Source organism: Calonectris borealis, unplaced genomic scaffold (genome assembly GCF_964195595.1).
Source record: "Calonectris borealis unplaced genomic scaffold, bCalBor7.hap1.2 HAP1_SCAFFOLD_101, whole genome shotgun sequence".
NCBI classification, from domain to species: domain Eukaryota; kingdom Metazoa; phylum Chordata; class Aves; order Procellariiformes; family Procellariidae; genus Calonectris; species Calonectris borealis.
The window spans coordinates 258,245-269,494 of NW_027441491.1; the positions used below are offsets into that span (position 1 = coordinate 258,245).

General features: G+C 54.2%; 1 long non-coding RNA gene across 1 annotated transcript; it reads left to right on the forward strand.

Annotated features, from left to right (window-relative positions):
* The first annotated feature begins 5,395 nt into the window (after positions 1 to 5,395).
* Positions 5,396 to 10,382, forward strand: LOC142076741 (uncharacterized). The gene is made up of 3 exons (XR_012671297.1): positions 5,396 to 5,485; positions 8,035 to 8,113; positions 10,005 to 10,382. It is a non-coding gene; the product is annotated as an uncharacterized LOC142076741 (long non-coding RNA).
* Positions 10,383 to 11,250: the final 868 nt, after the last annotated feature.

Here is an 11,250-nt window from a genome sequence, read left to right on the forward strand (position 1 = left end):
CTGGCTGCCCAGTACTGGGGGTGCTGGGCCCTGGCATTGCTGGGTAGTATGCATAAGTGAGTGCAGGGTATGTCTTGGTGCTGGATGCTGGCGGGTACGGGTGCTGGGGGCTAAGTACTGGGGGTGCTGGTTGCTGGGCCCTGGGAGTGCTGGGTAGTATGCATAAGTTGGTGCAGGGTATCTCTTGCTGCTGGATGTTGGGTGCTGGGGGTATTGTGTGCTGGGCACTGGCGTGCTTGGTGCTGGGCATGTCCAGGTGCTTGGCATGACCGGTTGCTGGGGATGCTCGGTGCTGGATGCTGGGCCCTGGGCGTGCTGGGTGTGAGACGTGTGGACGTGCTGGATGGTGGGTGTTTGGTGTGCTGGGTGCAGAGCACTGGGGGTGCTGGGCATGTCCGGTGCTGGGTTTTGGGCGGTGGGCATGCTGGGTGCGTGTGTTGGTTTCTGGGTGCTGTGTGCTGGGGTTGCTGGGTGCTGGGCATGTCCGGGTGGTGGGCATGGCTGGGTGCTGTGCGCTGGGGTTGCTGCGTGCCGGGCACTGGGCTTGCTGGGTGCTGCTGGTGCGGGTGCTAGGTGGTGTCCAACAGGCGGATTCGTGCCAGGCGTGCAAGTAACCAATTCCACACGCTCAGGAGAGAGATTGTTTTATTCAGGCCTGGGTGCTCGCTGGACTTGCCACAAATGAAGCACACCGGGTCTAATCACCTTTCTGTTTATATCCGTGCTTCTCATACATATTTTCAGTTTCTCCTTTACATATTCCTTAAATTTCCGGGAACTAATTCTAATATTACATCATCCTAGTCACATGCGTACTAAAGCCTTTAGGGTCTCGGGTGGTCGGCAGGGGAGTGAACTCTTCATGAACCTGTTCCTTTCTTTCCTTATAAGGTCGAGGTTTGTCTCCGAGCCACGTCCGGACCAGGTTTGTTTGTGGTTCTCGTTTCCAAGGTTACTCTTCACTAGAGTCTAACAATGCTTCCAGGAGACACGATTTAGACTACAATTCTACAAACCTGCAAACACCACATCTGCTAGTTACCTATCTTCTAAGCCACAGGTCTTCGTTGTTTAGAATTACAGAAGCGAGCACAGGTAGTGGGGGTGCTGGTTGCTGTGTCCTGGGAGTGCTGGGTACTTGGTTGTGCTGGGTGTGTGTTGGTGCTGGTTGTTGGGCAGTATGGGTGCTGCGTGGTCGGCGCTGGGCATGTCCGGGTGCTGGGCGGTCACGATGCTGGGTGGTGGGCAGCAGGGAAGCTGCCTGCTTGGCACGTCTGGGTGCTGGGTACTTGGCAGTGGAGTGCTGGGTGCTAGGGACTGGGGGTGCTGGGCCCTGGCATTGCTGGGTACTATGCATAACTGAGTGCAGGGTATGTCTTGGTGGTGGGTGCTGGCCATATCCGGTGCTGGGCATAGCCGGTGCTGGCTGCATGCTCTGGGGTTGCTGGGTGCTGTTCTGTGGGGGTGCTGGATTCGTGGCATGTGCGTGTGCTCTGTGCTGGGCTCTGGTTGTTCTGGATATGTGTGGTACTGGTTTTTGGGCAGTGTGGGTGCTGGGCATGTCTGGGTGCTGGTCGTTTGGGGTGCTGGGTGGTGGGCAGCAGGGAAGCTGCCTGCTGGGCACGTCGTGGTGCTGGGCATGTGTGGGTGCTGGGCACGGGCAGTGGGGGTGCTGGTCATGTCCGGGTGGTGGGTGGTTGGAGACTTGGGTGCATGTGAGTGTTGGTGGCTGAGCCCTGGGGGTGCTGGGCGCTGGGGCTGTTGATTTCTGGGCGCTGGAGCTTCTGGGTTCTGGGCCCTGAGGTTGCTGGGTACCGGCCTTGCTGGGTGCTGGCTGGTGTGGGTGCTGGGCACTAAGCACTGGGGGTGCTGGTTGCTGGGCCCTGGGAGTGCTGGGTACTATGCATAAGCGGGTGCAGGGTATCTCTTGCTGCTGGATGTTGGGTGCTGGGGCTACTGGGTGCTGGGGATATTGTGTGCTGGGTGCTTGGCATGACCGGTTGCTGGGCACTGGGGATGCTGGTTGCTGCGGTGCTGGCTGCTGGGCCCTGGGGGTACTGGGCATGTGCGGGTGTTGGTTGCTGGGTCCTTGGGGTGCTGTGTGCTGTGTATGTCTGGGTGCTGGGCATGTCTGGGTACAGGGTGCTAGGCGGTGGGGTGATGGATGGTGGGTGTTGGGTCTGCTGGTTTCTGGGCACTGGGGGTGCTGGGTGTGAGATGTGTGGGCGTGCTAGATGGTGGGTATTTGGTGTGGTGGGTGCAGGGCCCTGCGGGTGCTGGGCATTCCGGGTGCTATGTGCTGATCAGTGGGGATGTTGGTTGCCAGTTTGCTGCGTTCTGGTGTGTGGGGCGCTGGGCATGTTTGGGTGCTGAGCATTTCTGGGTGCTGGGCGCTGGTGGTGTGGTGCGGTGGGGGTGCTGTGTGCTGGGCACGTCCGGGTGGTGGGTGTTGGGCAGTGGGAGTGTTGGGTGCTAGGTACTGGGGGTGGTGGGCCCTGGTATTGCTGTGTACTATGCATAACTGAGTGCAGGGTACGTCTTGGTGCTGCATGCTGGGTGCTGGAGGTACTGGGTGCTGGGTGTTGGGCATAGCCGGTGCTGGGCATAGCCGGTGCTGGGTGCGTGCTCTGGGGTTGCAGGGTGCTGTGCTGTGAGGGTGCTGGATTCTTGGCCTGTGCATGTGCTGTGTGCTGGGCCCTGGTTGTGCTGGGTATGTGTGGGTGCTGGTTGTTGGGCAGTGTGGGTGCTGTGTGGTGGGCCCTGGACACGACCAGGTGCTGGGCAGAGGGGTGTTGGGTGCTGGGCAAGTCCGAGTGCTTGGCACGACTGGGTGCTAAGTGCTGGGCACTGGGGTTGGTGGCTGCTGGGAGCTAGAGGTACTGGCTGTGGGCATTTCCAGTTGCTGGTCATGACCGGGTGCTGGGTCTTGTGGGTGCTGGGTGTGTCCCGGTGCTGGGCATGTCCGGATGCTGTGTGCTCGGCACTTGTTGTTCTGGGTGGTGGGCAGTGAGGGTGTTGGGTGCTGGGCGCTGGGGATGCGGGGTGATGCGGTGCTGGGCACTGGGGCTTCTGGGTGCTGGGCATGTCCAGGGGCTGTGTGTTGGCGGTGGGTGTGCTGGGTTGTGTGCATGGCCGGGAATCAGTGCTGGGCCATGGGGGTGCTGGGTGGAGGGTATGATGGGTGCACGTCGTGGTTTAACCCCAGCCAGCAAATAAACCCCATGCAGCCACTCACTCACTCCCCCCACCCCACCCCGTGGGATGGGGGAGAGAATCGGGAGGGCACAAGTAGGAAAACTCCCGGGTTGAGCTCAAAACAGTTTAATGATTGAAATAAACCGAAGTAGAACATTAATAAGAACAATGAGAACAACAACAGACTATACAAAGTAGGCAATGCACAATGCAACCGCTCACCGCTGCAGACCGCGTGTCACGAGCTGGGGGGGAGGTCCCCCCCTGTTTTTTTATACTGAGCATGATGTCACATGCTATAGAATACCCCAATGGCCAGCTGGGTCAACCACCACGGCTGTGCTCCCCACCCGAGCCCGAGCTTCCCCTGCACGTGGCAGGGCAGGGGAGGCCGACAGGAGAAAACAAAAGTCTCCCCGCTGCAAGCACCGCCCAGCAACGGCCAAAGCATTAGTGGGCCATCAACGGGCCATCAAGGCTCCTCTCACACCAAACCCAAAAGACAGCACACCCCCCAAGCTACTGGGAAGAAAGGTAACTCTGTCCCAGCCGGAAGCAGGACAGTGCAGCACACTGGCCGTCTGAGTGCTGGGTCCTAGGGGTACTGTGTATGTCCGGGTGCTGGGCATGTCCGAGTGCGGGTACTGGGCAGTTGGGGTGCTGGGTGGTGGTGGTACTCTATGCTGGGTGTTGGGTATGCTGGTTTCTGGGCACTGGGGGTGGTGGGTGCTGAGCGCTGCGAGTGCTGGGTGCTAGGCATGTGCGGGTGCTATGTGCTGATCACTGGGGGTGTTGGGGGCTGGTTTGCTGCGTTCTGGTGTGTTGGGCGCTGGGCACGTCTGGGTGCTGGGCGTGTGTGGGTGCTGGGCACGGGCAGTGAGGGTGCTGGACATGTCCGGGTGGTGGGTGTTGGGCGGTGGGAGTACTGGGTGCTAGGTACTGAGCCCTGGCATTGCTCGGTACTATGCATAACTGAGTGGAGGGTATGTGTTGGTGCTGGGCATATCCGGTGCTGACTGCGTGCTCTGGGTTTGCTGAGTGCTGTGCTGTGGGGCTGCTGGATTTTTGGCATGTGCGTGTGCTGTGTGCTGGGCCCTGGTTGTGCTGGGTATGTGTGGGTGCTGGTTGTTGGGCAGTGTGGGCGCTGGGCATGTCTGGGTGCTGGGTGAGGGGCACTGGAGGTCCTGGGCGACGGGGAGCAGGGAAGCTGCCTTCTAGGAATGTCTGAGTGCTGGGCATATCTGGGTGCTGGGTATTGTGCACTGGTGGTGCTGGGTGCTGGGCAATGGTGGTGTGGGGCGGTGCTCTGTGCTGGGCATATCCGGGTGATGAGTGTTGGGCGGTGGGGGTGCTGGCTGCCCAGTACTGGGGGTGCTGGGCCCTGGCATTGCTGGGTAGTATGCATAAGTGAGTGCAGGGTATGTCTTGGTGCTGGATGCTGGCGGGTACGGGTGCTGGGGGCTAAGTACTGGGGGTGCTGGTTGCTGGGCCCTGGGAGTGCTGGGTAGTATGCATAAGTTGGTGCAGGGTATCTCTTGCTGCTGGATGTTGGGTGCTGGGGGTATTGTGTGCTGGGCACTGGCGTGCTTGGTGCTGGGCATGTCCAGGTGCTTGGCATGACCGGTTGCTGGGGATGCTCGGTGCTGGATGCTGGGCCCTGGGCGTGCTGGGTGTGAGACGTGTGGACGTGCTGGATGGTGGGTGTTTGGTGTGCTGGGTGCAGAGCACTGGGGGTGCTGGGCATGTCCGGTGCTGGGTTTTGGGCGGTGGGCATGCTGGGTGCTGGGGGTGTGTGTTGGTTTCTGGGTGCTGTGTGCTGGGGTTGCTGGGTGCTGGGCATGTCCGGGTGGTGGGCATGGCTGGGTGCTGTGCGCTGGGGTTGCTGCGTGCCGGGCACTGGGCTTGCTGGGTGCTGCTGGTGCGGGTGCTGGGGGCTAGGTGGTGTCCAACAGGCAGATTCGTGCCAGGCGTGCAAGTAACCAATTCCACCCGCTCAGGAGAGAGATTGTTTTATTCAGGCCTGGGTGCTCGCTGGACTTGCCACAAATGAAGCACACCGGGTCTAATCACCTTTCTGTTTATATCCATGCTTCTCATACATATTTTCAGTTTCTCCTTTACATATTCCTTAAATTTCCGGGAACTAATTCTAATATTACATCATCCTAGTCACATGTGCACTAAAGCCTTTAGGGTCTCGGGTGGTCGGCAGGGGAGTGAACTCTTCATGAACCTGTTCCTTTCTTTCCTTATAAGGTCGAGGTTTGTCTCCGAGCCACGTCCGGACCAGGTTTGTTTGTGGTTCTCGTTTCCAAGGTTACTCTTCACTAGAGTCTAACAATGCTTCCAGGAGACACGATTTAGACTACAATTCTACACACCTGCAAACACCACACCTGCTAGTTACCTATCTTCTAAGCCACAGGTCTTCGTTGTTTAGAATTACAGAAGCGAGCACAGGTAGTGGGGGTGCTGGTTGCTGTGTCCTGGGAGTGCTGGGTACCATGCATAATGGTGTGCAGGGTATGTCTTGCTGCTGGATGCTGGGTGCTGGGGATGCTGGGTGCTGGCCATATCCGGTGCTGGGCACTGGGGCATATCTGGTGCTGGCTGCGTGCTCTGGGGTTGCTGGGTGCTGTGCTGTGGGGGTGCTGGATTCTTGGCATGTGCATGTGCTGTTTGCTGGGCCCTGGTTGTGCTGGGTATGTGTGGGTGCTGGTTTTTGGGCAGTATGGGTGCTGCGTGGTGGGCGCTGGGCATGTCCGGGTGCTGGGCGGTCGGGATGCTGGGTGGTGGGCAGCAGGGAAGCTGCCTGCTTGGCATATCTGGGTGCTAGGTATGTTGAGTGCTGGGCAGTGGGGGTGGTGGGTGGTGGGGGTGCTGCGTGCTGGGCATGTCCGGGTGTTGGGTGGTTGGAGTGTTGAGTGCATGCGGTGTTGGTTGCTGAGCCCTGGGGGTGCTGGGCGCTGGGGCTGTTGATTTCTGGGCGCTGGGGCTTCTGGGTTCTGTGCACTGGGGTTGCTTGGTGCTGGGCATGTCTGGGTGCTGGGCAATGGCTGGCTGCTGGGTTCTGGGCCCTGAGGTTGCTGGGTGCTGGGCACCGGCCTTGCTGGGTGCTGGCTGGTGTGGGTGCTGGGCGCTAAGCACTAGGGGTGCTGGTTGCTGTGCCCTGGGAGTGCTGGGTACTATGCATAAGCTGGTGCAGGGTATCTCTTGCTGCTGGATGTTGGGTGCTGGGGCTACTGGGTGCCGGGGATATTGTGTGCTGGGCACTGGCGTGCTTGGTGCTGGGCATGTCCAGGTGCTTGGCATGACCGGCTGCTGGGTGCTGGGCGCTGGCGATGCTGGGCGCTGGGGATGCTGGTTGCTGCGGTGCTGGCTGCTGGGCCCTGGGGGTGCTGGGTGCTCTGGTTGCTGGGCATGTCCGGGTGTTGAGTGTTAGGTGGTGGGAGTGCTGGGTGCTGGACGTGTGCGGGTACCTTGGTTGGTTGCTGGGTCCTTGGGGTGCTGTGTGCTGCGTATGTCCGGGTGCTGGGTATGTCTGGGTACAGGGTGCTAGGCAGCGGGGGTGATGGATGGTGGGTGTTAGGTATGCTGGTTTCTGGGCACTGGGTTGCTGGGTGTGAGATGTCTAGGGGTGCTAGATGGTGGGTATTTGGTGTGGTGGGTGCAGGGCCATGCGGGTGCTGGGCATTGTGGGGGCTATGTGCTGATCAGTGGGGATGTTGGTTGCCGGTTTGTTGCGTTCTGGTGTGTTGGGCGCTGGGCATGTTTGGGTGCTGAGCATTTCTGGGTGCTGGGTGCTGGGCGCTGGTGGTGTGGTGCGGTGGGGGTGCTGTGTGCTGGGCATGTCGGGGTAGTGGGCGTTGGGTGGTGGGAGTGTTGGGTTCTAGGTACTGGGGGTGGTGGGCCCTGGTATTGCTGTGTACTATGCATAACTGAGTGCAAGGTACGTCTTGGTGCTGCATGCTGGGTGCTGGAGGTGCTGGGTGCTGGGTGTTGGGCATAGCCGGTGCTGGGCATATCCGGTGCTGGGTGCGTGCTCTGGAGTTGCAGGGTGCTGTGCTGTGAGGGTGTTTGATTCTTGGCATGTGCGTGTGCTGTGTGTTGGGCCCTGGCTGTGCTGGGTATGTGTGGGTGCTGGGTGTTGGGCAGTGTTAGTGCTGTGTGGCGGGCGCTGGGCATGTCCGGATGCTGGGCAGTCAGGAAGCTGGGTGGTGGACAGCAGAGAAGCTGCCTACTGGGCATGTCTGAGTGCTGGCTATGTCTGGGTGCTGAGCAATGGTTGTGCTGGGTGCTTGGCGCTGGAGGTGGTTGTCCCGGCGGCTGCTGTGTGCTGGGGTGTTGGATTTTGGGCGGTGGGCGTGCTGGGTGTGTGCGTGTGTTGGTTTCTGGGTGCTGTGCACTGGGGTTGCTGGGTGCTGGGCATGTCCAGGTGGTGGGCATGGCTGGGTGCTGGGCCCTGAAGTTGATGCGTGCTGGGCACTAGGCTGGCTGGGTGCTGCTGGTGCGGGTGCGGGGGGCTAGGTGGCGTCCGAAAAGCAGATTCGTGCCTAGCGTGCAGTTAACCAATTCCACCCGCTCAGGAGAGAGATTGTTTTATTCAGGCCTGGGTGCTCGGCGGACTTGCCACAAATGAAGCACACTGGGTCTAATCACCTTTCTGTTTATATCCGTGCTTCTCATACATATTTTCAGTTTCTCTTTTACATATTCCTTAAATATCCTAGACACATGAGCACTAAAGCCTTTAGGGTCTCCTCGAGGGTCTCGGGTGGCCTCTGGTGGTCGGCAGGGGAGTGAACTCTTCATGAACCTGTTCTTTTCTTTCCTTATAAGGTCGAGGTTTGTCTCCGAGCCACGTCTGGACCAGATATCACAATATCACAATATCACAAATAATTCAGCAACATCTCTGGTAAGCCATCAAGTACGCCTTCAAATTAATTGCAATGGTTCCTTAGGTGTAGATGTCCACGGTCTAGGAGGTATTTTGTTTATTCTGGTGTAATGAGTCCAAGAGTCTATTTCTTCTAATTTTACAGCAGTGGTTGTTGTTAGTAACACTTGGAAGGGGCCTTTCCACTTTTCTCCAAAGGGGTCGTCCTTCCACCTTTGCAGCTAGACTTGGTCTCCTGGACTGAATGAATGTACCAGAAATTCAAGGGGTAAAAGTGTCCTCAAAAGAACATATTTGTGTAAAGAACTCGCCATTTTACTCAAGGACAAGAGAGATTCAGTTAACACTTTTTCTCCTATTATGTGCATTTGTTCAAACCTTCCTGTTAGATCGACATTATAAGGTTTGCCATACAGAATTTCAAATGGACTTACTTTTTCTTTAGCTCTTGGGGTTACCCTCGTTCTTAACAAGGCAAGTGGTAAAGCTTCAATCCATTTCAACTGAGCTTCCTGACATATTTTAGAAATTTGTCTCTTGAATATTTGGTTCATTCTCTCTACTTGTCTGCTAAATTGTGGTCCTCTTAGTGTCTTACTCGCATTCTTGATAACCTCCGCTACAAAATGTGGGCCTCTAGCAGAAGACGTCTCTAAAGGGACTCCAAATCTTGAAATAATTTCTTTTAAGAAGTGTTTTGTTACCTCTTTTGCCTTGCTGGTTTGCCACGGGAAAGCTTTTGGCCATCCAGAGAAGGTATTTACCAATACCAATAAATATCGGGATTAGTTGCACCTTGGTAACTCTGAAAAATCTATTTGCCAATACTCACCGGGAGTTATGCCTTTCCTTACCTCTCCAGGAGGGGGTCGGATTTGTATTTTCAAATTGTTCCTAAGACAAATCTCACATTTAGCACACTCACGCACACTTTTGGCAATCAATTACATTTTAGTCCCTATTGCATATCGTTTTACCGACTCGACCATTGCTTCTGCTCCCATATGTGTCTCAGCATGGGTTGTGACCATCAATTTCTTCATGATTTCGGGAGTTACTATACATTGTCCATGTGAAGTAATCCATCATCCTTGATCATTCTTTTTGCACTGTAATAGCTTAGCCAACTTATTTTCTTTTTCGTTATAATTTGGGGATTCTATTTGAATTTCTTTTGATGCACAGCAACTTCTTTGGGTTTTTTGTTTTGTTTTGTTTTTTGTACTGCTTCCAATAAATTTTAAATCTCTGTTCCATACTTTATAGGTGAGCCACTGGCAGACAAAAGTTCTCGCTCTTTCCGTATCGCTCCATGGGCGTGAACAACTCCCAAAGCCTATTTAGAGTCTGTCTAAATACTAACTCTCTTACCTTTAGCCAGATCTAAAGCTCTTGTCAAAGTTATTATCTTTGCCTTCTGGGCAGATGTATTTGGAGGTAATGCTTTTACTTCTTGGTCTTCAGTTAAAGTTACCGCGGCATAGCCAGCCCTCCTTTCTCGTTTCACAACAAAGCTGCTTCCATCAGTAAATAATTCTTCATCCGGAGTCTGCAGAGGGACATCTCTCAGGTCTGGCCTGCTGGCATATACCTGTTTGATAACTTGTAAACAATCATGGTTAGGATCACTCTCTTTTTCACTTGGCATTGAAGAAGCAGGATTTAAAATGGCACTTACTTCAAACTGATGCCATCTTGTTCCACTAACGGAGCTTGATATTGTAGATTGAGGGGGTGCCATCTTGCAAATGGCCTTTTTTTCCTATCATTTCCCAATCTTCGTTGTCCTTGGGAAGTCCCAAATCCCAACTAAATTACAGTTTGTTTTGCAATTGGTGCTTTCTTTTCTGACAGCCTGTACCCAGCCATTCCCCAAAAGTTTAGGAGGCTAACAGTCTTTTCTTTGCAGATCTCGACAGTGTCTGCTTCCAATAGGATGTCATCAACACACTGAAGGAGGGTGATTAGATCTTCCTTACCGGACCAGTGTTCCAGTTCCTTGGTCAAGGCTGCTCCAAAGATGGTTGGGCTATTTTTAAACCCTCGTGGCAGCACAGTCCAGCAGAGCTGAGTTCTCCCAGTCGACGGATCTTCCCATTCAAAGGCAAAAATCTTTTGACTGTTTTCTTCCAGAGCGGTCGAACTCCTGTTTTCAATTCAACTTTTACCGGTTCCACATTTTTTGCTCTTCCTGGTTTGTCTGTCGCCCAAACAGAAGGGTAAACTGATTTCTTCAGATTCTGCTGTGTTTGTCTGTAATAAACAAACTTGGGCTTGCCAGGCATTAGCTTCAGGAAAATGAACTTTTCCTTTTGTTTGGATCCAAGAAAAATGGATTTTTCCTTTTTCCAAGTTAATTTGTGCTCCCAATTTATTCAATATGCCCGTCCTAAGAGAGGCATGGTGCACTCCGGTATATATAAAAATTCATGCATCAAAGTTTTTCCGCCGATTTTACAGTTTAAAGTTTTCAAAAAAGACCTTACCTCTTTCTTTCTCCTGACCCCAACAATAGATACATTAAATTTACTCATTGGTCCTTTACAAGTATTTATAACAGAGTATTTTGCACCAGTGTCCACTAAAAAATCAACTCTTTTATTTCCCAGCTTTACTGGAACCAGGGGCTCAGCTGGGAGAATATAATTTTCTGCCCCCAGTCCCCATCCTTCAGAATCCTCTCCCATCATAAGAGATCAGCTTCAGGTGGAATTTGCTGTGGCCGAATCACAGCAACTTTCTTATTCTCTGCACACTCATTTTTCCAGTGTCCTTGCTTCTTACATACAGCACATTGATTGATCCCCAACGGAGTAGACTGTTCAAATATATATTTCCACATCCTCTACCTCTACCCCTTAAGTACCCTTTGCTTTTACCTCTCCAGTATCCTCTGCCCCTACCTCCAGCAGATCCTTGGGCATTCACAAAAGCAGCCGCAAGAGTTGCAGCGTTCTGTTTCCCCTTTTTTCCTTTCATTTTCCATATTAGATTTTTCCAATACGACCCTCTTTCTTCAGGAGTTAACAAATTATTTAAAAGGATTGGAATATCTTGCCAATCGGGATTATGATTTTTAATCATTCTCTTTAAAGATCTATACACCTTTTCAGGATTTTCCCTGTATGATCCTGCCAATTCTTTCCAATTCATTA